The 26,077-nt window shown below is 45.5% G+C and overlaps 1 pseudogene; it reads right to left on the reverse strand.

Moving 5' to 3' along the window:
* Positions 1 to 24,331: 24,331 nt before the first annotated feature.
* Positions 24,332 to 24,688, reverse strand: LOC148683707 (DNA-directed RNA polymerases I and III subunit RPAC2 pseudogene; annotated as a pseudogene).
* Between the last annotated feature and the right edge of the window lie 1,389 nt (positions 24,689 to 26,077).

The raw sequence follows: 26,077 nt of genomic DNA on the forward strand, positions 1-26,077 counted from the left end.
GACAGTCAGTGTAGGCAACCCTGAGCTAGAAGGATCAATTGCCTGATGCAGAATATGGCAGCCTCTTCTGCCCAGGACTCCAGTTATTACATCACAGGACCAAATTCCAGGGGAATAACCACGTCAGCCTCTTGCATCAAAAAGAACAAGATGTCTCGTGGCACCTTAAAACAAACACTCTCTCTCTCTCTCGGCATTTATTGTGCAGCAATAAATTTGTTAGTCTTTAAGGTGGCATGAGAGTCTTCTGTTGCTTTTTATTACTCCACGGTGGCTCTCCGCGTAGTGCACTCAGGGCAAAGCTCAAGTTTTTGGTTTGCTTGCTTCCTGGAATACCAAATTATTCAGCCGGAGTGTGAAGCAGCTTTTAATATAGCTGCTGGGGGAAATCATCTCATTTCAGCAAGGTGCAAAAACAACCTCTCTTCCTGCTCTGGATATTTTGCTTTGTTTATTCCATCTATAATGAGAACTGTGCCGGGTTCTGTAGCCCTTTTTAATGAAACTCTGAGCACGGCGTCTCCCCATTTGTGTTTGCATCCTCCATCCTCCAAAGAGCATGACATTTGCACAGGGAATGCAGCAAAGGGGAAATGAAAGATATAGCTATATATTTGCCTAATGAGTACCTTGACTAAGGGAGGCAGTGAGAGCAGGGAGGATGACTCTATTACAGCATCCCCACCCACCCCATACACACCTCCCGCCAAATAGATATGGAATAGGAATAAACCAGGCTTTACTCCCACTGAAATTAAATGCACAGAACTAAGAAAGACAGCATAACTGATGATGGCTTAAGTTAAGACAGATCCTTATTATTCACTCATTGCATTTATATCTCATCTTTTTCTCCAAGGAGCTTGATGTGGCGTCCATGGTTGGTTGTCCTCCTCACAACAACCCTGTGAGGTAGGTTAGCCTGAGAGGCAATGACTGGCCCAGGACCACCCAGTGAGCTTAATGGCTGAGCAGGGATTTGAACCCTGGTCTCCCAAGTCCTAGTTGGGCATTCTAACCACCACACCTCACTGGCTCCATTGGCTGAGCTAGTGATGGGTAAGTTTGCCAACATGAATGTAAGACATGCATGCTGGATCAGGCCAGAAGCCCATCTAGTCCAGCAACCTATTCTTGCAGTGGCCAACCAGATGCCTGGGTAAAGCCTGCAAGGAGGACCTTAGTGAAACAGCACTCTGCCCTCCTGCAACTCCCAGCAACTGAGACTGATAAGGGAACCAGAGCATAGCCATCATCCTTGTCTTCCATGAACTTTTGTGGTCTTCTCTTAAAGTCATCAGAATTGATGGGACCAACTGCTTTCTATGGCAGTTATGCTTTCTTATGAGGAACGGCTTAGGGAGCTGGGTATGTTTAGCCTGGAGAAGAGAAGGTTAAGGGGTGATATGATAGCCATGTTCAAATATATAAAAGGATGTCATATAGAGGAGGGAGAAAGGTTGTTTTCTGCTGCTCCAGAGAAGCGGACACAGAGCAATGGATTCAAACTACAAGAAAGAAGATTCCACCTAAACATTAGGAAGAACTTCCTGACAGTAGGAGCTGTTCAGCAGTGGAATTTGCTGCCAAGGAGTGTGGTGGAGTCTCCTTCTTTGGAGGTCTTTAAGCAGAGGCTTGACAGGCATATGTCAAGAATGCTTTGAAGGTGTTTCCTGCTTGGCAGGGGGTTGGACTGGATGGCCCTTGTGGTCTCTTCCAACTCTATGATTCTATGTTCCTGGGGTGTGACCATTATCACATGCTGATAGCTCCTAGGAGCCACTGGTGAGAGCTGAGTGCGGGGCCTCCTAATAAACACACATTTGTATGCAATTTTGCCCAATACACACATTTTTGCAGTGCAATTTTGCCTGATACAATTTATTTTTTGTATCTTCTTTTCATTAATATGCTATTTATGCACATTTCCCCCAGCATATGGGTCATTTCCTATGCTGGTCCTACTCAGAGCAGACCCATTCAATATTAATATACATGACTCAGTTCCATTAATTTCAGTTAGTCTACTCTGAGTAAAATGTGGGTGGCTACAACCCTATGCATTTTTGTACATCTTATTTGGTTGGAGAGCTGCATTGCAAATTCCAGAGAAGAATGAAATTTGAAGGACGGCTGTGTTTCAGTTTCTGTACTATTTTTGAAAATGCGAATTAGGCATGTTCACTTTTAAAGGGAATCTGAAATGAATTTCTCTCCAGTTCCTGTGGACAGAGATGTTGAGAGTGGTACTATAGCAAACATATAGAGACCCACAGTCTCCCACCCCAGCTTAAACATTACACAGCCTGTTAAGTGTCAGAGAGGTGAGGTGAGGAGCAAATTAATTCATTCTCTTTGCCACCACTAGAACAGGAGCTAGGTAGCTAAGCCTGTGGAAAGCAGGCAGGTTCATTGGTGGTTGAGTGGGTGAGAGAGGAATAGGAGTTTAATTCCTTTCTAGCTTGGATTAAAACCTGAGCCAGCGAGGGATTTGCAGCTTGCAATGTATGCCTTGCATTTGTGCTGAGTTTTTCAAAACTCCTGTGACTCCTGAGCCAGGAAATATGAATCTCCTATTTCGAATGTGCAACCTCTCCGCTTTTAATTCTAAGTACTCTGCACATGATCTTAGTCAAAAGGTTGGGAAGCAGTTAACTCCAACTGACAATGCTGCTGAGGTCCAAAGTAACCTGCTTCAGAATGAGCACTCACACTTTACATTGTGGGTGCCCTTTGTGGGATCTCGCACGGTGCTACAGCTCCCAGGGAGCTTACTGGCAAACAGGGGCTGGCTAGCCTCTCTGTGTTAATTTTTGGAGGTTCACACCCAGCCTCAGTAATCAAGTTTCTTGCTGGGAGGTGGGGCGAGCCCCACTTATAAATAGGGGGTGCAGCCGACAATAGCCAGGCAGTCGTCTCTGGAGATTCACCCTCCCTCCCCTCCCTTTGTTTAATGTTTCTTGTTTGCAGGTTAACTTTTTCTTCCTGTTTTTTTAGGTGCTGCTATGGTCTTTGACTGGTTGCTCTTGAAGGACTGGGAAGAAATTTTCCTGCATTGGCAGGTTTTGTCTTCCCTGTAGCAATTCATCACAATTTTGGTAGTTATGGCCTTGGGTAGAATCCTTTAGTCTTTTCTTTCCTATATGGGGGAGGGGCGTGAAGTGGTGACTCACCCCCCCCCCCTGCAGTGGCAATTCCAGAGTCCCCTTCTTAAAGGGGTTATATGTAAGGGTGCCATACACTGGCCATACGGAGCGTCCAGGCTCCAGGTAGATAGCCCACTGGCGCGGTGCACCCGCCACACGAGTGGGTTATCTGCCTGGAGCCTGGGTGCTCCGTTTAGGCTCCATTTTGAAGTCGTGGGGGTGTGTGTAATCCCCTCTACATTGTACGCATGCGCAGCATCCCACTGCACATGTGTACTGCGTAGAGGGGGATTGTGCCCCCCCACAACTTTTAAACGGAGCATCCAGGCTCAGGTGCCGATCGCGGGGTTCGGCCCTGAGTGCCACCCCCCTCCAGCAGGCACCCGCATGGCGCCCAATCGCTCGGTCAGCACGCCTGCAGCTTTTTTTTGTTCCCCCCCCCGAGGCTGCCGTGCAGAGGTGAGGGATGGGGGCATGGCCCCAAGTGACACCCCCTCCAGGGCAGTACCCAGGGCGGACCGCCCCTGCCCCCTGCTTGCTCCGCCCCTGGGTCTTATGGAGATAGGGGTTCCTTGCATGGTAATGCATATGCTTCAGAATGCGACAAGCCAACTCTGCTGCATAAGGTTCCACTTGCTCACTTGGGTCTCATTTACCTGCCCGACAGTCCTGCCCCAAAGGCCCCACAGGGGCTTCACACCTCAGGTAACTTTTCCTAGCAAGTCTGGATTGTGTTACTTGTCTAGATATGGCTGCCTGGGGAAAACCTTGGAAGATAGATATGAAATTTACAGCACGTCATGGCTTGAAAGAAAATTATAACAGGATGATGTACAGATGGTATCTAAACTCCAAGGAAGCTAGCTCAAATGTATAAGAATGTATCAAACAAGTGTTGGAAATGCAAGAACTGTGAGGGGTCATATGTGGTGGACTTGGAGGAAGGCCAAGGCTTTTTTTGATATATGTATTTTTAACAGACATTTCCGAAGAGCCCAGAATCCTTCTTCTTCTTCTTGTTGTTGTTGCTTAGTCGTTTAGTCATGTCCGACTCTTTGTGACCCCATGGACCATAGCACGCCAGGCACTCCTGTCTTGCACTGCCTCCCGCAGTTTGGTCAAACTCATGTTCGTAGCTTCAAGAACACTGTCCAACCATCTTGTCCTCTGTCGTCCCCTTCTCCTTGTGCCCTCAATCATTCCCAGGATCAGGGTCTTTTCCAGGGAGTCTTCTCTTCTCGTGAGGTGGCCAAAGTATTAGAGCCTCAGCTTCACGATCTGTCCTTCCAGTGAGCACTCAGGGCTGATTTCCTTCAGAATGGATAGGTTTGATCTTCTTGCAGTCCATGGGACTCTCAAGAGTCTCCTCCAGCACCACAATTCAAAAGCATCAATTCTTCGGCGATCAGCCTTCTTTATGGTCCAGCTCTCACTTCCATACATCACTACTGGGAAAAACATAGCTTTAACTATACAGACCTTTATAGGCAAGGTGACGTCTCTGCTTTTTAAGATGCTGTCTAGGTTTGTCATTGCTTTTCTGCCAAGAAGCAGGCGTCTTTTAATTTCGTGACTGCTGTCACCATCTGCAGTGATCAAGGAGCCCAAGAAGGTAAAATCTCTCACTGCCTCCATTTCTTCCCCTTCTATTTGCCAGGAGGTGATGGGACCAGTGGCCATGATCTTATTTTTTTTTTTTTTTGATGTTGAGTTTCTAGTTGGGGATAATAGACAGTGAAATTCCAATTGAAGCCTCAACTGTATTTATGTATGTAACTACAGTGGCAAGGATTTTCTATGCACAGAGATGGAAGGATGAGAGAACACCCTCACAGGAAGAATGGTTGATGAAAAACGTGGAATACACAGAGATGGCAAAACTGACGGCACTGATTGGAGACGCAAATTTGGAATCTTTTAAGGAGGACTGGAAAACTTTTATAGTCTGTTTAAAAAGATATTTCCCGTTTGTGAAGACCACAGTGGGGTTTGAAGCGTAAGAAAAAAAGCAGAACATATTAAGATACATGTTAAAGAGCATGAAATTGGATAAAACGGAACTTTAAAATGCAATCGTATGTAATTTGGGTTACAAACATTGATGTCGGGTTGAGCGGGAAGTCACTAGTTTTGTTGAATTGGAATATAACTTTTAATCTGGAAAAAGAATTATATATATATATATATATATATATATATATATATATATATATATGCATGCAGGTGGCGCTGTGGGTTAAACCACAGAGCCTAGGGCTTGCTGATCAGAAGGTCGGCAGTACGAATCCCTGTGACGGGGTGAGCTCCCGTTGCTCGGTCCCAGCTCCTGCCAACCTAGCAAGTAGATAAATAGATAAGTAGATAAATAGGGACCGCTCCGGCATGACCCAGAAGCTGTCTGCAGACAAACGCCGGCTCCCTCGGCCTATAGAGCGAGATGAGCGCCGCAACCCCAGAGTCGGACACGACTGGACCTGATGTTCAGGGGGCCCTTTACCTTTATATATATATATATATATATATATATATATATATATATATATATATATATATAATGTATACACACACACACACACACACACAGTGGTACCTCTACTTACGAATACGAATAACTCTACTTACGAATGTTTCTACTTACGAATGGAGCTCCGTCCGCCATCTTGGATGCTGTTTAGATAGGATTTTTTCTACTTACGAATTTTTAGATAGGGTTGCTTCTACTTACGAATTTTTTCTCCCAATGCATTCCTATGGGATTCGACTTACAAATTTTTTCGACTTAGAAATGTGTGTTCGGAATGCATAAATTCATAAGTAGAGGTACCACTGTGTGTGTGTGTGTGTGTGTGTGTGTGTGTGTGTGTGTGTGTATGTATATATATATATATATATATATATATATATATATATATATATATATATGGCTTGTCTTGCTTGTCCAAGGAATTACTTGAGGAGGTGTATCCTAGTATTAGCAAAGCTTTTGTTTAAGCATAGCTGCTTGTGCAATAATATTTACTCAGCTAACACTACGTCAAGCAGCTGCCGATGTCGCCCAAGATGCACAAATTGTTCCTCTTGCTTGCTTTCCTGTGCCTGTTGTTTCTCTCTCTCTCTTTGTCACTAAGCCTTGCGCTTAAGAGAGGTACATATTTCATCCAAAAAATAGCTCCCATTTCGGGAAGAATACCGTCTTCCGAAGATTACAGCATCGGGTTGGTAATCCATTGTATTTTATGTTATATTTAACTGCCATTTCTTTACTGGAGCAAAGCTATCATCAGCCCTCCCTGGACGCTCATCGCGAAACACTTCACTGCTCATTATCTGCAACTGCAAATTACTACCGGAGAGAAGGCATTATCTTGTATATCATTATGGAGCTGGAGCTGATGGAGAGGGGGCAATGAAGTCAACAAAGAGGGTTTGTTGGGATAAATGTGATGGAAAGGATCATTTTAAGGTTGATCACTAGGCTGACGCTGGACTCGGTTCTACCGATGGAGCTAGGGAAAACAAAGTGCACCCGTCCACACACTAGCGCTTGGTCTTGCAGAAGAGTTATTCATTTCTGGGATAAGCTGAATTGCTGTCAGAAGACAAAGCTTCCTCCAGTTGCCACCCACCGTAAAAATGAGGTTCCTCTGCTTTCTGTATTCTCCTCCATCAAACTTCTCCCACAAATTGCTCCTTTCAAATCAACTGCTCTTATTTCTGAAGTGGAAGCCAGGCATTCAGAACAGGACTGTCTTAAGCATATGCGGTGCCAAGGTGCAAAGATCTGCCCCCGTTTGCTGAGTCCCAGGCACACAGGAGGGCAGAGCTGGCCGGCTGCCTCAGTGTCTCATTGGCTCGGTCACCCCCAAACTCGCGGCACAGAGCTGCCTGTGGCAGAAGAGCCTGCCATGGCGCTCCGACCGACGGACGGACTCTTCCCCGGACACAACTCTCGGGCCCTGGACTCTCATCCTGGCGCCCCTGAGAGCCTGGCGCCCAGGTGCCCCGCACCCCTAGTGCCTATGGGTAAGACGGCCCTGATTCAGAACCATCCACGATTACATGTCTGGGTTTTGCACACGCATGGTTTGTGGCATGCTTCCTTCCAAGCAGTTCTATATCTGGGAATGCCTCCAGCTCCATAAGAACAGAGGAAGAGATGGCTGGATTAGGCAAATACCCCATCTAGCCCAGCATCCTGTTCTCACAGAGACCAACCAGATGCCCACAAGCAGTATCAAGGCACAGGAACACTTCCCCCCTCCTGTGATTTCCAGCAATGGGTATTCATTGAGAACATAGCCATCATGGCCTTACCCACCATGTATTTGTCCAGTCCTCTCTTAAAACCACCCAACTTGGAGGCCATCACTACCTCCTGCAGGAACGAACACCATAGTTTAACTATGTGCGGTCAAGAAGTACTCTCTTTTATCTGTCCTGAATCTTCCAAAAAGACCCAACACCCTGAAAAGCAACAATTTGTGCACGGAGGGCATCTACAAGCAATGCAAATAAGTCTACCAGCAGGACCTCACCACAATAGTATTCTTCTCATTGGTGATTCCTAGCAGCTGGTGTTCAGAGGCTTACTGTCTTTGACGGTAAATAGAGAACATAGCCTTTGTGGCAATTTTTCAGGTCCTCTTTTAAAGTCATCCAAGTGGCCATCACTAATTATCGTGGGAGCAAATTCCATAGTTAAACTCTGTGTTGTGTCAAGAAGTACTTTGATTTGTCCACCCTGAACTTTCCAACATTCAGCTCCATTGAATGGCCCTTCTAATCCTGTGAAAACGCAAGAGTTACCTCTACTTTTTTAAAAGGTTCCTTTCCAGCCTCCCAAAATCCTCAGTATTGAGGGAGAATAGGGGTGCTAGGACACTTGGTCCTCCTTTTTATTTTATTTAACAAAATTTACGGCTGCCTTAATAAAGCAGCAACTTCTAAGCGGTTTACATACATAAAATATTTAAAAGACAACACCAATAAAATCAGCAGACTTATAAAACAACTAGACACAATAAAGTGATCAAGATGTAGATAAAATCAATAGAGATTAAGAACAAGTAAGCATAATAAAAGAATAGGGTTGGGTAGGCTCGCCAAGACAAAGAGGGTTTTAGTTGGTACTGGAAATGAAGGTGCTTGCCTAATATTAATTGGCAGCTATGCGTTACAGAGAGTTTGGTTTCTTCAAAGTGCGGAAAGAACATTATGTGACTCTTGCAAAAGCAAATGTTTTGCAGATTGAAGGGGTTCAGGTGGGCACTTATGGGACAAAGAAGGGGTGAGGAGCCCCCAGGTCTAACAAGGCCTATCGGGGAACTTAATGCAGAACATTACATACCCCGCAAGTGACCCATTTCAAATAATAATAATAATAATAATAATAATAATAATAATAATAATAATTTATTATTTATACCCCACCCATCTGGCTGGGTTTTCCCAGCCACTCCAGGCAGCTTCCTACAAAATATTAAAATACAATGGTCTGTTAAACATTAAAAGCTTCCCTAAACAGGGCTGCCTTCAGATGTCTTCTAAAAGTCTGGTAGATGTTTTTCTCTTTGACATCTGACGGGAGGGCGTTCCACAGGGCAGGTGCCACTACCAAGAAGGCCCTCTGCCTGGCTCCCTGTAACTTGGCTTCTCACAGCGAGGGAACCGCCAGAAGGCCCTCAGTGCTGGACCTCAGTGTCCGGGCAGAACGATGGGGGTGGAGACGCTCCTTCAAGTATACTGGACCGAGGCCATTTAGGGCTTTTAAGGGTCAGCACCAACACTTTGAATTGTGCTCAGAAACTTCCCAGATCACTGAAGCCAATCCCATGTTCTGTTTGGATCCTAGAACCTCCTGGTTTTTTTGGTCAGGTGCTCTTGTGCGAGTCCTCGTCCCAGAAGGCACTTTGGCATGACCTTGTATGGCCTGGCACTCTGGTGCTTATCAGCAGGATCATACCAGAACACCTTCTGGTTCAGCGCTCCGGGAGAACCTGACAGACGATCACTAGAGTGCCGGACTGGAAGGCGCACCTCTCCTGACACCTCAATTTTGGGGATGAAAATATTGGGAGGCATGCCAATATATGAGCAGTGGAGGACCTGGGGGGTCTCAACTTTTAGCGGCACCCTGTGTGATACCAAAATTCGGCACCCCCACCTCTCTCACTCTCTTCTAAATCATAGTTGTGGCACCCACTGCAGCATCCCCCAAAGCTCGTTGCCCAGTGTGACTGAACCGGTAGTGTTCTCCTAAATCCATCTCTGAAGTGAGGCAGTGTGGGTGGTCCCTGGGTTGGCCCAGGGTGGATGAGCCTGACAGCCCCTTCCAGATTGGAGCCATGGAGCAGACTGGGCAGGGGAGCTGTGCACAGCCCTAATAGTTATAACCCGAATATCAGATCCTGAATTGATCAGGGAGTGCAGAGCAATGGCCCATCCCTCAGAGACTGCGGTGGTCTCTTTAAAAGCACTGAAGCACTAAGACAGAATGCAGCCACTTTGGCCCAGATAAATCACTCAGTGGAGGGAGAAGTAGGGGATTTGTTTCAGTTCAATTCCTTGCAGTTAGCTCTGCCACTCGCGAGTGTCCCTGATTGCCTGGGATGTCCCTGATTTGACCGTCACGTTTTAATCTCTCATTGCCCTTGCAGAGTCAGAAATTGCATCTAGGACTGTGTGAGGCCAGTGAGTCAGATAGGACACAGTCCCACATTGCTCTGATTTGGTTGACACCAATCAGAGTATGATTCAAAGGGTGGGATGTCATCCTCTAAAGCAAGGGAGGGGCACCATTCTGATTCCGAGGGCCACATTCTCCCATGAGCAACTTTCTGGGGGCCACATACCAGAGGTGTGCAGGACCAGATGCAAAAGTGGGCATAGCAGATGCAAAGGTGTGACTCTGACCTTTGCTCAGCAAGCTATATATTGTTGTTGTTGTTTAGTTGTTTAGTCGTGTCTGACTCTTCGTGACCCCATGGACCCAGAGCACGCCAGGCACTCCTGTCACGGCTGTATATTACAGCCATGCAAAAAACAGAGGTTCTATACATACACATATCTCCATCCAGACAAACAACAGGCTTTATCAAAGCACCAGGGAGACAAAAAGAGAGATCTTGAGGGCCACATTTGGCCCTTGGACCTGAGGTTCCCCATCCTTTCCCCAAAGACTCTATTTGGTACTGTGTTGAAAAGTTATCTAAGGAACTTAGAAAACAAATATTGCAGGAAATTTTCACCAAAAGCCAGAAAAACTGTACTGGGCCAAAGAAAGAGGGTGAACCTCCCATACAAATTTTGGGGAGCCCCCTACCCAACACATTTGCCACTGCAGCCCTAGATCAGGAACAGAGAACCTGTGGCCCTTCAAAAGTTGTTGGATTCCAACCTCCATCTGTGGCCAACGGTCAGGGGTTATGGGAGTTGGGAGTGTAAGAAAATCCGTCCACTCATAAGCTTCCCAGCTCAGCCTTTGTGGGTTGTTAGGTTTGAGAGAATACAGTGGGCATTTTAAAGTGCTGCAGCTGGGATTACATCCGTGCAGGCTTCAATTTGGCTTTCCCTTAATTGGTTTGACATTCTTTAAAGGGGGAGTTCAGAATAAAAGCCCATGGTAGTGAAGTTACTGGTCTTTGAAGCACTCGCTACATCCTTGAGGGACGGCGCCTTATCACACAGATGGTTATATTCCTAAAATTGCCCTGAGGAGATCGGAGGCTTGTTTTGAATTTGCCCTTGAGTGGGGTTGACATTCCTGAAGGCAGGGGTGGGGGGGAAATGGCCTTGTATAGCACATTCTTTGCCCCACTTTCCACTTCCTTCTTTACTTTATAATATGTCCCTCTTGATGGAACATAGGGAGCTGCCTTATACTGTGGCAGATCATTAGTTTGGGCAAGTTCCCTGTTTCAGGGGCTGAGTAGGATATGGGGGGAAAAGATTCCTTGATTGGCTTTTTGGACACCCCCCCCCCCTTCACCTTCTCTACACTGCTGAGAAAGTAGGATTTGTTTCTTGGGAGTAGTGTGGCCTCTCTGCTTGTTTGCCATTGAGTCTGGACAGGTGAGAAAGTAAAAAAAAAAACATAAATGTCTAGGACATTGAATTGTGGGGGGTGAGAGCACCCCTTTAGGCACTCGCCTCTGCCTTGTGTGTGGTGGATCCGTGGGGTGCCCTTCAGATCTGACGTGCACATTTATTGCTGTGCAAAAGGTTTTTTTTTTAAAAAAGCATTTGTTGCTCCACCCACTTTTTCCTCTAGCCCTGCCCACCACTGGCATGTGGCCCTCAGATGGTTCTGCTGATGGGAGTGTGGCCCTTGCTCTGTAAATGGCTCCCTGCCCCAATCTGCTTCAGGCAGTATTTGCTGGCTTGCCTCTTCCTGCTATAAAAGCCAAGCAAAGTGTTTGCTCTTTTGGCTAAAGATATCCGAGATGAAACAGTATCGCACTACGACATGTTAGGAGCAGTTCGAAATAGACCTCGAGCAGATGCGTCGGGTGAAGTGGCAAGTTCTGCACTTTGTGGTGCCTTAGCGTTTGTACACATCATACCTGCCAAGTTGCTGTCAGAGAAATAAGGGACCGGGCCGGAAATAGCAGACCAGAAGTAGCGCTGCCGCCATTTTGGAACTGGGCGGAGCATGCTCAGTAGTGACTTTTGATGCTGCTTTGCCCAGTTCCAAAATGGCCACCGCGCCAGAAGTCACACTGCAGCCATTTTGGAACTGGGCAGAGCAGCATCAAAAGTCGCTTCTGAGCATGCTCCGCCCAGTTCCAAAATGGCCACCGCGCCAGAATAAACCGGGAAAAAACAACAGCTGGAAAAACGGGAGACTTGGCAGCTATGGTACACATACTTTGTGGGCTGCCTGCTATTGCAGATGAGAAATATGGATTCCCTCTTAAAGGCCTTGGAGATAAAAAGGAAGAAGAATGAACATCAGTGGCAGCTGGTGGCCCTCGGCATTGGTAGGGCAGAAGGCAGTGAGTCCAGCAATAGGTGGAACTTGACATTAGGCATGTGCTGCACATTTCATTAGGGTGTGCACCCAAGGCCACGGACTCGCTAAGGCACAGGTGTTAGGGTAATGTTACCATATTCTTTCAATGAATCCGGGGACACTTTAATTATTAAATAAATAAATACTACACGTTTGGGGCATTGATGCTGCAGCAATGTCGGTAGCAAAGGGGCGGCCGCAGCCTTGACCTCAACCGCCACATTTCCCCTTCCTCCGAGGCTTCTATCACCTTTCTCCATGAGCCTGGGCAGCCCCTTAGTTGTTGGTTCTTCGGTGGTGGTGGGGGGGAAGTGGAGCATGGTGGGTCAGGCATGGAAGGCGGAGAAGGAGGGCCGAGAGGGCGACAGCGAGGCTCGGGCAGCGCGATACCTCCCTTCCCATCGGAGCAGCCCCAATCCCATTCCTACTTGTGTGCAAGCAGGAGGGGGCAGGGATCTCTCAGGCAGCGCGATGCCTCCTGTCACGATCAGCCTAGAGACAGGCCCAAGCTAGAAAGGGTTAACCATATGTGACAGAGAGAACCCAAGGGGGGCGGGCTTAAGCTGAGTATATAAACCCACCCCTGCGGGCAGTTTTGGCAGTTGAGTGGGAGGTGAATTTAGAATAGGAGTTAGAGGAGAGGAGAACTTCCTGACAGTAAGAGCTGTTCGACAGTGGAATTTGCTGCCAAGGAGTGTGGTGGAGTCTCCTTCTTTGGAGGTCTTTAAGCAGAGGCTTGACAGGCATATGTCAAGAATGCTTTGATGGTGTTTCCTGCTCGGCAGGGGGTTGGACTGGATGGCCCTTGTGGTCTCTTCCAACTCTACGATTCTATGATTAGAGTAGAAGTAGCAGTTAGAGCTGGTTTTGGAGTCTGAGGTGAAGCATGGGTGGTTGTTGATACAGCAGGATATAAAGTGTTTGAGAAACTTGTTGATATAATTATTTAGAGGTAATAGGCCGGTATAGAAACATCTTTTATAAGCGTATTTGGCAATATTTATTACTGAAACCACAAGCATCTGTACCTTCAATAAAGCAACTTATTTTATTCACACAATATCCTTGCCTGCAGTGATAAATAACACAGGTAGCAGTTAGCATACTGGTTGGTGGCAGCAGGTAAACCAATTGTTGTCGGTGCAGTCATCAATAGACCGTAAAACGTCCGGGGGTGCTGCACAGGCCAAGGTGGCTGCGACACCTCCCTTCCCATCGGAGCAGCCCCAATCCCATTCCTACTTGCGTGAAAGCAGGAGGGGGCGGGGATCCCTCAGCTGGGAAGGGAGGCTTCCTATTGGCTAACCTCCTGCTTGCACACAAGCTCTGATAGGCAGCGTGAAGCCTCCCTTCACAGCTTAGATGCTGGGGTCTGGGAAGGTAGACACAGCCCAGAAGCTACACCTTAGAGCCCCTGCACCACCATCAGATGGGGACTTCTGAGCAGCTCCTGAAGCCAGCCAGAGCCAACTGCTCCTGGCTGCTGAGACTGCCGCTGCTGCATTTCCCGGGGACATTAGATGAAATCCAGGGACATTCTGGGGATGGGATTTGTCCAGGGACTTATTCGCAAATTTGGGGACTGTCCCCGGGAAACGGGGATGTCTGGTAACCCTATGTTAGGGTGTGCCTGGGAACACACCTGCCAGAACCCACATGCATGGCTATGGAGCCAGAGCCCAAACTGGCAGCTGGTGCCCACTAAACATGCTGGGGCTGCTAGGTGGTCAGACTCACATGATCCACAAATGAATATGTTTCCCAGCATGCCTTTCAGTAAAGCCACTCCCCCTTCTCCATCAGCATAATTATTTTTCATTATTATATATTCTACCACTAATATATATATATATTCTATAATATAATATCTTCTACAACTAATCCAGAATGCGGCAGCTAGACTGGTGACTGGGAGCGGCCGCCAAGACCACATAACACCGGTCTTGAAAGATCTACATTGGCTCCCAGTACGTTTCCGAGCACAATTCAAAGTGTTGGTGCTGACCTTTAAAGCCCTAAATGGCCTCGGTCCAGTATACCTGAAGGAGCGTCTCCACCTCCATCATTCTGCCCGGACACTGAGGTCCAGCACCGAGGGCCTTCTGGCGGTTCCCTCGTTGCGAGAAGCCAAGTTGCAGGGAACCAGGCAGAGGGCCTTCTTGGTGGTGGCGCCTGCCTTGTGGAACGCCCTCCCGACAGATGTCAAAGAGGAAAACAACTACCAGGCTTTTAGAAGACATCTGAAGGCAGCCCTGTTCAGGGAGGCTTTTAATGTTTAATAGATTATTGTGTTTTATTTTTCTGTTGGAAGCCGCCCAGAGTGGCTGGGGAAACTGTTCAGTGAAATAAAAATTAAGCAAATGAACAGCTGATCAAGGAAGGCTGATCAGGGAGGACAAGCACAGGACAGGGACCTAGTTAAGGCTGTGTAGGTGTGACCTTCAAGAATGCAACTCTGAGCATGCTCAGTTCCTGGGTCTACCCAAAAAATTAGGCCAGTTAACCAGATACCTTGTCTGCATTGAGATGTTGATACAGGAGGGAAGGGGAAAGTGCACTGCCAGCACAAATGGCAATTTTCTTTGGTAAGACAAAAGGAGAAGGAGGAGACAGGTGGGTGGGACCTCCTGGCCACAGCGATACTTTTTTTTTTTTTGAACATACTTTTTATTAATTTTACAAAATACAAAAAAACAAAAAAACGGTACATACTTAAACCCCTTTTCCACCTCCTTCCTACCCACCCACATGGGTCCTCCCCTGCCACAGAAGTATCCCATGTATGTGAACAGTCAGAGATGGTCCATTTTATGCTTGGATTTCTGTCCTCCTCCCCTTCCCCTGACCCCAAAGCCCCCCCCCCCTGCCACCAGGGAGCTCCAGCAAACCAGGGCAGTACGCAGGAGGACATCCATCCAACCATCTATTGTCATACCAAAAAAAGAGAAAAATAGAAAAATAGAAATAGGAAAAAAGGGAAAAAAGAAAGGGCAAAAAAGAGAAAAAAAACAATACAAAACAGAAAAATTTTTCTTACATTCATAGTTGTAAAACCATATTTTGTGGGCTTCCCCTCCCCTTCCCCGGTTTTCATCCCTTTTTTATCATCTGCAACAGTTTCTTACTTTATAAAAATACACCTTTGTATCTTATACAACTTATAAATCAATTGTTAACATTTTCATCTAATATTCAAATCACTGAAAAATCAAACTTCCATTTTCTCTTCCCGTGCCTAATTTTTTCTCCCTCTATAAGCCTCCATATTTTCACATTTTCCAAAATCCATTCACTTTTAAAACTATAACTATTCTCAATTTAACCTTACATCCCCGATTACCGGCTCCACCCCCCCAATCCAGCAAATTCCAAAATCAGCAGACCAGTTATAAACCTGTTAATCCATCCTTATAACCACAACATCACTTTCCCTTCACCCCACCCCCTGTTTACAGTCTTTTGCCATCCAGGCCACCATACAGGACCCCTGGATTTCTTCTCTTCTCTGCATATTTTTTCCTTCTTCCCTGTGGGCGTTCTGGAGTTCCAATAATACCAATTGTGCCCCCCTCAAAAGCAGGGCACTCCATCCAACTTTTTGTAGAGTAGAGTCATCATTTTTTTCGTGGTGTGTTTCATTTTGTGTTGAATCATCGCAGTCCTCATCTTCATCTTTTCCTTCCAAATCACAGTCATCATCATTGTCATTCTCACATTCATCTTTTTCAGTGTCAAAAGCTTCATCTCCTAAAAAATCATATTCCGCCATCACCATCTGAAATTTTTGCTGTAACTCTTGCCGTCGTGTCTCCTCTTGACATAGCTCTATTCTTGTTTCCCACATTAAGGTCAAAACAGACCGCTGGAACTCAGGGGAACCCTTTTTTGTTGACATAATTCAATCCTGCCAAGGTCAAAACTTGTCACGTGGGGTGGAATATGATCACAGTTTATTTTCTCGACTCCATTTTAACAAGCTGGCTGCATTCTTCAAGTCTTGTTAACAATAAAGTTCGAACTCACATTTCACAAGCACTTAAACCAAAAAAGAAATTCCACAAAGTCCAGAAATACAAAGTGAAATAAAAATTGACTTATAAATCCTGATCAACTCACTGGGTTGTCTGGGCTGCCGGCTCCCGAGGGAAAGAAAGGTTTTTCTTAGCCTTTACCTCTTGCTGCAGGGCAGTCATAAACCACAGTCTCTCTCCCCTTTTCACCCTGCATCAAAGGGGAGATTCTCTTTGATGCCTTTGAGGGATCCTTTTGAATTACAAATCTTCTATTTATGGCTTCGGGTTTCTATTTACTGTCTCTTTGTTGCCATGGGGGGGGTGGCTTCCTCTTTTCTCCCCTCTCTCCCAGATCCAAATTGTTTTATAATCCAAATCGTGAGGTTACTTACAGTCTTTTCCAATCGTTTTATTTTCGGAAGAATCCAGCGCTCTCCGCCTTCGGCTTGAAGCTTCTCCCTGCTAGAATAACGTTGCCGCTCAAAATGGCCCCCGCGACTTCTACCCTCCTTGCTCCGGAGCTCTTATTAGAGCTAACCGAAGAGTTGGGGAGTCCGGATTGGGTCTGTGCCGAGCAAATTGCCCCCGGGGCGCCCTTCCCGAGGTTCTAAGGGGCGCAGCGTCGCTCTCGCTGCCCTCCCCACTCCTAGCAGAGACGGGCCGTCTCGGAAACGAGACGAAACCCCGCCGATCGGCGCTGGCGCTGAACCCGGAAGCCCCACAGCGATACTTTTGGAATGAGATTTGCTTATTGACCAGAAAATGGGAGGTCGGCAGAAAAGAGCTCAGGGACTCTCTGCATTGAAATGGATTATGGAAGGATGTGTGGAACAGAAAAGAGTGTGGCTTTGAGATTTTTGAAACTTATAAATAAATTGCTGGGCATTTCACTTGGCAGGTTTAAGCCCTGATTTCTCTAACAGACGAACCAATGACAGGCAGAGCCAACTAATTCTATTTCTGTCCCTGTTCTACTCACTGTTGAGGCTGAAAGGTAGTGCCAGCCCCAGGAATGGATGTATAAAGAAAAATGAGGAGAAAGAGGGTGGCAGAAAGAGGGTGTGTGTGTGGCAAAGGGATGATGGAGAAAGAGAGGGGAACGTGGAATTCTTGTCCATTTTTGCTTCTGTTCAATGACAGCATGCAACCCCTGACAGATTACCTCTGGTGGATGTTTCCCCAAAGAAAAAGAGGTCCCTCATTCAGATCCACCTTCCCTGCTTCATCCACCATGATGCTTGAATGTCAGCATGGGCTCAGCTCCTGAAGTAGTTTAGTCCTTCAGTTCCTTCCCTCCTTTCATGATATTTCCCCCTATGTTTGCTCCAGATTTGATTATGGAGCTTAGTGGAGCACATTGGACTGGAAAGGCCGAAAATCAATTGAATGCTTCCTAATCCATTCTGCTAGAGCCTTCTCCCCACCCCACCCAGTCATCAACTGGATTGCTTTGGAAAGATTCCTGTAGGTTAAAAAAAGGTCACTTGCTTTTAGGACAACAAAGTAATTCCTTTCCATTTAATCCTGGTAGATTTCCTGCCCCCACCCCCTCCCCCCGCTACTCTCTCCACTTTCTAATTTGTAAGGTTTCAATTGGTTTTGTTTTGCTTTTTAAAATGCAATTTTATGTGCTCAATGGATGCAACTGCATGCTCACAAATTAAGCATCAGGTTTCGTAGATCTTTGGACCACAGCACTGAAATCTAATGTTTTCTAACATTTTAAGCTTCGTAGCGGTATGCACCTGAACCCCATACTGTTGCCTGTGTCTGGTTTGGGGAAAATGCAGGAAAGAAAGATGAGATAAATTTAACATTGTCACTGAGACTCACATTTTGGGCTCAGAGACATGTTCATCTCAAATATGAGGGAAGATTTACAATCTCCCAAATTCTCCTCCTGCTTGGATTTTAACAATTCTGACTTCCTCCCCACCTAGACTGAAAGTTTCCATTAGGGAATGTTGTTTACCCATAGCCTACTGACCATGACATTACAGTAGCACTTCGGGAAAACCCTGTTTTCGAGGGGCTTATTACTGCACGGAGCATGGCATGATGGAACAGGTGCTGGAAAGCTACAGAATGAAGGTGCCAGGTACACCTTCGTGGGAAGGAAGTTGCACAACTTAGGAGTTGCCACAGTAAATGACTTTGCCTACTCCACCCCTGCCCCAGCTTCCAGGGGCAGGTGAACTTCCAAGAGGGCTCCCTCTGCTGAACTTTGTACCCGAGGGGGTCTGTAGAGAAGGAGGCTACTTGTGTATACCCCTCCTTTGTGATTTCCTCTTTCTTTCATTTCTTATACATCCCATTCTTAAATCTCAGCTCACCTGTAAGCTCCTTGTGCAGCCACACTGGTTTCTCTAGATGCCTCCCACTTTTCATTCTCGTTGGAAATGTCTGCGTTTGTGCCTTCAGTATTTCACCTTTAAGAAACCACCCGTCTTGGATTTCTTTCTCTTTGAGTATTTCTGACCATGGGATCTCACCCAGTCGTTCCTTAAGCTTTTTAAAATCAGCCTTCTTAGATTTCAGAGTGCGTGTCCAACTGCACTCACTTTTCTTTTGCCTCTGTATCATGAAACCCAAGAGGACAAGATCACTTCTTCCTGGGTTTCCCAGTACTCCCACTTCATTGATCAGTTCTTCCCTGTTGGTAAGGACCAGGTCCAAGACAGATGTCCCCCTTGTTGCTTCTTCCACCTTCTGGGAAATGAAATTCTCAGAGAGGCAATGGAGGAATTTGTTGGACCTTACGTTCTTGGCAGAGTTTGAGTTCCAACAGATATTGGGGTAGCTGTGTTGGGTTTCTTGAATAATCTAAGTTGCTTTTGAGCCAGTCTAATGTCAATACTGTCTGTTTAAGAAAAACGGGTGCCGGTAATTTCTGTTTAATTGCTCACAGGCGTGAGCTCTACTCCATGTATATAAGGCTCTGTTGGAAAGCATTTTGTGTGGTAGTTGTGTGGGAGTATGGCGGGAGATTTGGAGAGGTTTGAAGGGTTGGAATGTGGGTATGTAAAGTTGCTGGGGGAGAGAGTGTTTATCTTTAGTTTAAAGTCTCTTCCGAGTCAGTTTGTTTTTCTGTTAAAGAAAGCCAAACTTTTGTTTTTCTTCTGTATACTTTAAATGGTATACTGCTAGTCAGGGGTTTCATGCTAGGTTGGGGAAAAGGTCTTTAAACTCTTGGTGGTGTATTTTAGCCAAGTCAACTTCTGTTTGCGTATTTTGTTTTTCTATAAACTCTGTGTGAAGTGTACTTTGAAGGGCCACTGGGAAACTGGGGTATATGATTTATGTTAGCACTCTTAATACCCAGTTTTCCCCAATATTAATAGTCTTCAATGGCTATTATGTCCCCTTTTTGAGATCTAAGTGGAACCCCAGCCAGAAGTCTGGCTGCTGCAGTTTGGGGCCAAATCATCTCTGTCCAAAAGGCGAACCAGCGGAGCTTCTAAAAAGGCATATTTTACTCTACTTTGTGCATTATTATTTTTTACACATGACTTCCTTTGAGGACGGCACTGCAACGTTCTGAGAAGTGCGAATTCCAAAAGACAGCTGTGCTTTGCTTCGCATCTTGTTTCAAAAGTGCGAATTAGATAAGTTTGCCTTAAATGTCAGTGCATGTTGGCAGCAATCCAATCGGGAGGTTACTGAAGCAAAAATAAAAATAAAAAACACAAAACATTTCTGGCTAGTCCTCCTGGAAATATGTAGGCACAGTCTCATTTGCCACTTCATAGGAGTCCTTTCTCCCCTCTCATCAAAACAAGAGCCCTGTGTGCACCCCCTCCCCTGAATTTAATGAAGATGATGCTAACAAAGTGGGAACAAAGGTGTTTTGAATGTGTGTGGTGGCAGCGAAGATGACGCAAAGGCAGTTTTCAAAGACTGCCATCCAAGTGAGGCCACTGTAATGACTCGACTGTTCTTCTCCTTAACTTTAAGGGTCAATCCCAACAGGCACTCTGTTGGTGACCCCTCAGGAAGACTTCGTTGCAATTTGCAGTGATTAAACGAGTTAAATCGGATGGTGAAAATATTCTTTTGAGGGGAGAGGGAAAGGTAAAGGTCAGATTCACCTTGGCAACAAAGCCTAGTGCCAGCATCATTATGCAAAGCATCCTCTCCTCAAATTGGGTGCAACCGTTTGGCTTTCAATTATTGATAGCCTTCAAGGCATCCCTCCTCCCATCAACACCCAGCTGTTTCCTGCTTCTTGTCTGCGGCTCAGGTGCTGTATAATGAAAACTGCATGTCACAGTAGCAAAGTGTGGTTCATTAAAATGCAATCCCTCATTTCCCTCCTCTTTTTGAACTTTAAAGTATATTGGAACAAGGCCATTGAAAAGATTAGACTAATGGGTAGTTTGCTTGCATGCATTTATAGTTCCTGAGGACTGGGCTCTCCCCCCCCCAAAAAAAAAACTGAACCTGCCCCAGTATTACAGTATAATACAATTTAAAACTAGGCGAATAAGATGGTGTAAGCAATACAGTAAGGCCATTGATGCCTGGATTCTTTAGGCTAATGCAGCTGGTTTTGATGCATGGCTCTTTGAAGTTGGATTCTAAGGCAAAATCTGCAAGCCCAGGTTGTGCAATTTGCTTCTCAGGAAGGCTCAATACTAAATGGTGCAAGCCATCTCTGTGAAAGAAGTAGGGCTTTTGAAGTGAATCACCAGTGCCCTGTGCAATAGGGAAGCTTCCGAACTTTGCAAAACCCAGTGTGGATTTTCATGAGGATGATAAAATGAGTTGCAAACTCGTGTGGAAATGTGGAGAACTGAATTTAAGCCTGGAGAAACGAGAAAGTGAGAGAGAATGAAACTGGGAAGCTCCTTCCATCCCTACTGACCATTAGCCATTCTGGCTGGGGCTGATGCTGAGTTGTGGTCCACAGTAACTGGATGTTGGGCATTACTGCAGTAGCATATGGGGACTGGGGGGGGGGCTTATGTTAAAATCGTCATGGAGAGAAATGGGTTTATTTTACAATAGTTGGACTAGAATAAAGTCAGCTTCCTCCTTTCAGCAGCAAACACATGTGCCTAATTATGCGCTGTTTCAAATCTTCACTTTTTGAGGAACATCTGTCTCTCCAAAAAAGCCAGGTGCTCCCTTTGCTGAAGTCAATAGATATTGCCATCATAAACCGCTAAGCAAAGGGAGGGAGGGATATTATCTTATTAACAGCTTAGAGAACTAGTAGGTCCCTTTCTGGGGATATTTAACTTATCTAACTATTTATCTCACATGATTTATATACCAGTGGATTGCATTCAGAGGCACACTGCCTCCAGCAGTGGAGGGTAGGACACAGCCATCATGTTCAGTAACCATTGATAGCTTTATCCTCCATGAATTTGTCTGAGGAGAGTGAAGAAGAAAGAAGCTCAAGGAATTGCCACCATCCAGCTCTTAGTGGCCTCACTCCCCCCCCCAACTCTCACCACAGGAACATCTGAAGGACCATATTGCCCTGAGGGGAAAGAAAGAAATATCAACTAGGAGGTTGGGCTAGATGTCTTACCAGACCTGTTCCAACTCTTTGATTCTATGAGAGATGTCCTGCAGGATCAGAACAAGGGGCCCACTCACCCCAGCATCCTGTTGTCCATTGTGGGTGTCTATAACTCAGGTGTAATGTCAACCAAGCAGCTTGCATTCCATAGACCACTGTCTCTTAACTGTTTGCTTGCATGGTCAAAGGCTTGAAAGGCTCCCTGTGGTGTCACAGCAGGTGAGCCAATGGCAGACAGAGGCTGTGCAACTTAGGCCAGGGGTTCCCAACAAAATTTTCTCGAGGACCCCTCATCGAGCCGCTATTGTGACAAGGACCCCCATTAATTCCTAATCCTAAAATTAAAAAGTGAGAGCCAAATTAAGAGTCTTTTTATATTTTATATTTATACGTTTTTTACAGTTACAACAGAGTACTCCATCAGTATACAGTTAGTTTTAATTTTCAGTTCTTAATGAGATGAGTTAAATCTGTCCTTTGAGTCCATTATTTCTGAAATATTAGGTTCCAAACTTGAAACTTTCACTCTGAAATCCGACCGCATGTCGAGCCGATTCCTATACAGTATTTGTTTTTCATGAAACACATGGAAGAAAATGCTTGCTCACACCGATATGTGGTTGCAAATGGAAGGATCTTTTTCTTGTAGTCCTTGCGGCATACAGCAGAACTACTGCCTTTATCTAATTCTAGTTTTGCGCTAGACTCTGCTCATGCAGGAAGCGGCCAAAATAAAAAATCTGTTATCATACGAAATATATTTAATATATTTTTTATTCTAATAGGATCTTGAGGACCCCTCTTGCATAGCTCGCGGACCCCTGGGGGTCCCCGGACCACCTGTTGGGAACCACTGACTTAGGCAACTAGCTCACTTGCAAGAGGAAGAAAGACCCACAGGGATTCCAGAAGGTCTGTTGTAGGTCTCAGGTGAAAGAAATAGCTGGACAGGATTGATTGACTTCACAGCCACATCCTTTACCTACAGTGTATTTGGAAGGGCAAATGTTGTAAGAGGTCCATCAACCTCCTGGTTGCGAAGCTGACAAGGTATTAAGTTGGCAAGGAGATAATGAGTGTGTTAACAACAGCCTCTTGTAAAATTTTAATTTAGTAAATGCATGCACAGCATCCTTGAAGTTTCCCTGGATTTCTTTCTTTCTTTCATAAAGCTGCTAAATTATTTAGGGTTGAAATTTAAAATTAGAGCATGTGGCATATAGGCCTATAAATATTTGATAAAGGTTTCTGGGATTCCAGAGTAGCAAGATATACTTTACATGCTTTTAGCCTTGGTCATATGACTGGGTGCCTGGGCTCCAGTGTGGCCCCCGTGGCTTCAGGGAGGCAAGGATCTGTCTGCAAACACAACCAACTAACTTGGGGCGGGGGGAGATTTTGCTTGTAAGCTGCAGAAGAAATATCAAAGTTGGAGTGATACTCAGAGCAGGAGGCTAGGTCACCCATTGCCTGGCCTTAAAGTATTTTAGAGCTGCAGCGTAATGATGAAGGGGGTAGAAATTGCTGTTTGCATATTCCTCTCCAGCTCCCCACATAGCACAGGTCTGCAAATCAAACTTTTCCTGGCCAAGTGTCTCATCTCCATCGGTCCAGTGTATCCGCCCTTATCACTCACTGCCACATTCTGTCACCTGCAAAGATCTTCCAGGATGACAAAGCGTGAGTTTTTATAGGACCTACAAGAATCCTATTGGCTCCCTCGTGTCATCTGACACTTGCTGAACCAGAAGATGCAGTACCACTCTCTGTCCAGGTGTAGCGCTAGTATCTAAGTGCTGTAGAAACAGGCCTGGCATGACGAAATTCAGAGTGAAGTGCTCCTCCTTAAGCGGATTTTCGATACAAATTTCAAACTTATTTCTCCGTCACCGAAAGAAATTGCCGATCAAATACTAAACTTGAATTTGGAAAACGTTTTTCCAAACCTTCTGATTGCATTACGCATATTCCTATCATTACCAGCTGCAGTGGCCTCCAATGAGAGAAGTTTCAATATATTAAAACGGATTAAGTCTTTCTTTCGATCAACAATGGCTCAAGAACGCCTACATGGTTTAGCAATAATAAACATAAACCACGATAAGGTGAAGTTGCTAGATTTTTCCTGTGTAATTCAAGAATACGCAGAAAAGAAAACTAGGAAAGCATTTTTAAATGCAGATACTTAAAACAATCATTTTACCTGTGTATTTTTAAATACATTTTGTATTTGTATTGTTTTGTTTTTTGGATTCCATCATCCAATGTTTATTAGGGGGAAAACCTTTAGCCCATAAAAAACAAGACCCTTTCTTTCATAACCCCACCCCCTCCCCACCGCTTGATTGTGATGCTGCAGCATTCTGCAATAACTGCAGCTTCTAGTTCAAAAGGCACCCTCCCAATATCACTCGGTCCTGAAGATGGGGTTGGAACCGCTGCCCCCAATTCACATTTGCTGGAGCCTGTCCAGGAGGATACCATGGATAACGGCATCAAATGCCAATGAGATAACAAGAAGCAGGAGCAAGGTCACACTCCCCGTCCCACACTCTGCAAAGGCCATCCATTAGGACAACCAAAGCAGACTAAGTTCTGTGGCCAGGACTGAACAGCAGATTGGAACTCAAGACTATGCTTCCTCCATAGTCACATCCTTCTTGGCATTGTTCTCTTCCATGCTTGCCTCAAATTTGCTGAGTATGTGCTGGCAAACACCCATGAGATCCTCCAGCCCCTTCTGGAACATATCAACATATCAACGCCTCCTTTGGTCTGGATGCGGAGGTTTATTTTTCTTTCAGGAGGATGGGTGATGCTATATCCACAGAACTATATCTATATAGCTATATCTTCAGGGTTTTTCATGATCATGTTTCAAGGGAGTTGCCAAGGGTGTGGTCCTCATTGTGGAGCACAAACGTAAAACAGTTCTTATCTGTCCCATCTGCAGCACTCGCGGCTTCTTCCCGTCCTCCTCGTCCCCCATCCTCTTCCTCGCAAGGCCGCCAAGCGCAGAGGACCTAAAAAGCACTGTTGTATATCTACATTTTCCATTTTGTCTTTATATGCAGATACGGTTCAAGCCTTGAAATAAAATTATTTGTCAGCATAACTTTTGTAAAAATTATTTATATACTTATTTATAAGACTTCAGTGATCCCCAGGAAAAAAAGGGGGGGCACATTATCTACCTGGCCCGGGCCTCTGCCTGGCTCTGCAAGGGCCTGGGGCTCCTCATTCTGGCAAACCACCATATCATTGCATGACCCCACACCCTGCAGGATCAGTCATTCAACAACTGTTGCATAGAAGCATCAATCTTGAAGGGTGCTGCTTCAAGGATGGTATGTCAAACAGGAAGGAGAGACAAGCAGTATCAGGTTTCTACCTTCTCCCAGGAAGTTGCAGCCGGCAGTCAGATAGGTCTTAACCTTTTTTTAAGGTTTTCCCACCTGATGCCCGCCTCTCCTTCCTGCTGATGCCATACCCCCTGACAGCCTCAGATCGCTCTGGACCAACCAACCCAAATCACAGTGATCTGCGGTTGTCTCAGTGCAAAACTGTTTCCAAGACTCCCTTCGATAGGCCCGATTTGACCCGGGTATTGGTGAAATCTGATGCACAGCTCTGGTAGATTATGCCCTACCACAGTTCACAGAAGTGCAAAATGGAAAGGGTCCGAAGTTCACTCTGATCCACATGTTGGTTTGGTAAGTCCAGAAAAGGTCAATTAATATCAGAATCTGAGCTGAATGGATTCTTTGGGCATCTCTGCTGGGGGTGATCACCTGGTCCCAAACCCTCAAGATGTTTTAAAGGTAACCCGAAGGATGACTTCCTCCCATTTGGACTTGTGGGCTCACTACGGTCATCTGCAGAGGGACTCTTCAATGTTCCGCCTACCCCACTGGTTTGCTGGTGATACTTTGCCATCATTCCCAATGTAACCAAATAACCCCTAGAAGCCTCACCCTCCATGCAAATGTCTCACCCCCATTTAATGCAATCAAAGCTGCTGCAAGTTCTTTTACCTGCTGTGTTTATAGGACCTGCTTTTATTGAATATATATTTTACCTCACTGTTTTCACGCTGCTTTGAAAACTGTGACATTATTGATAACTTGACTTTCATAGTTTTGCTGTGCATGGTGAGCTGCCTTAAGACTATTTTTAGAAGAGATGGCACATACCTTTTACAACTTGAAAAGAGAGAGAATGCACATACTTTTGTGAACCAAGAAAACATTTAATTTTAGACAGATGATGATAGATAGATAGATAGATAGATAGATAGATAGATAGATAGATAGATAGGAATAGATAGGTGATAGATAGATAATGATGATAGCTAGATGATAGCTAGATAGCTAGATGA

The sequence above is a fragment of the Zootoca vivipara genome, chromosome 13 (assembly GCF_965207765.1).
Source record: "Zootoca vivipara chromosome 13, rZooViv2.hap1.1, whole genome shotgun sequence".
Classification (NCBI taxonomy): Eukaryota; Metazoa; Chordata; class Lepidosauria; order Squamata; family Lacertidae; genus Zootoca; species Zootoca vivipara.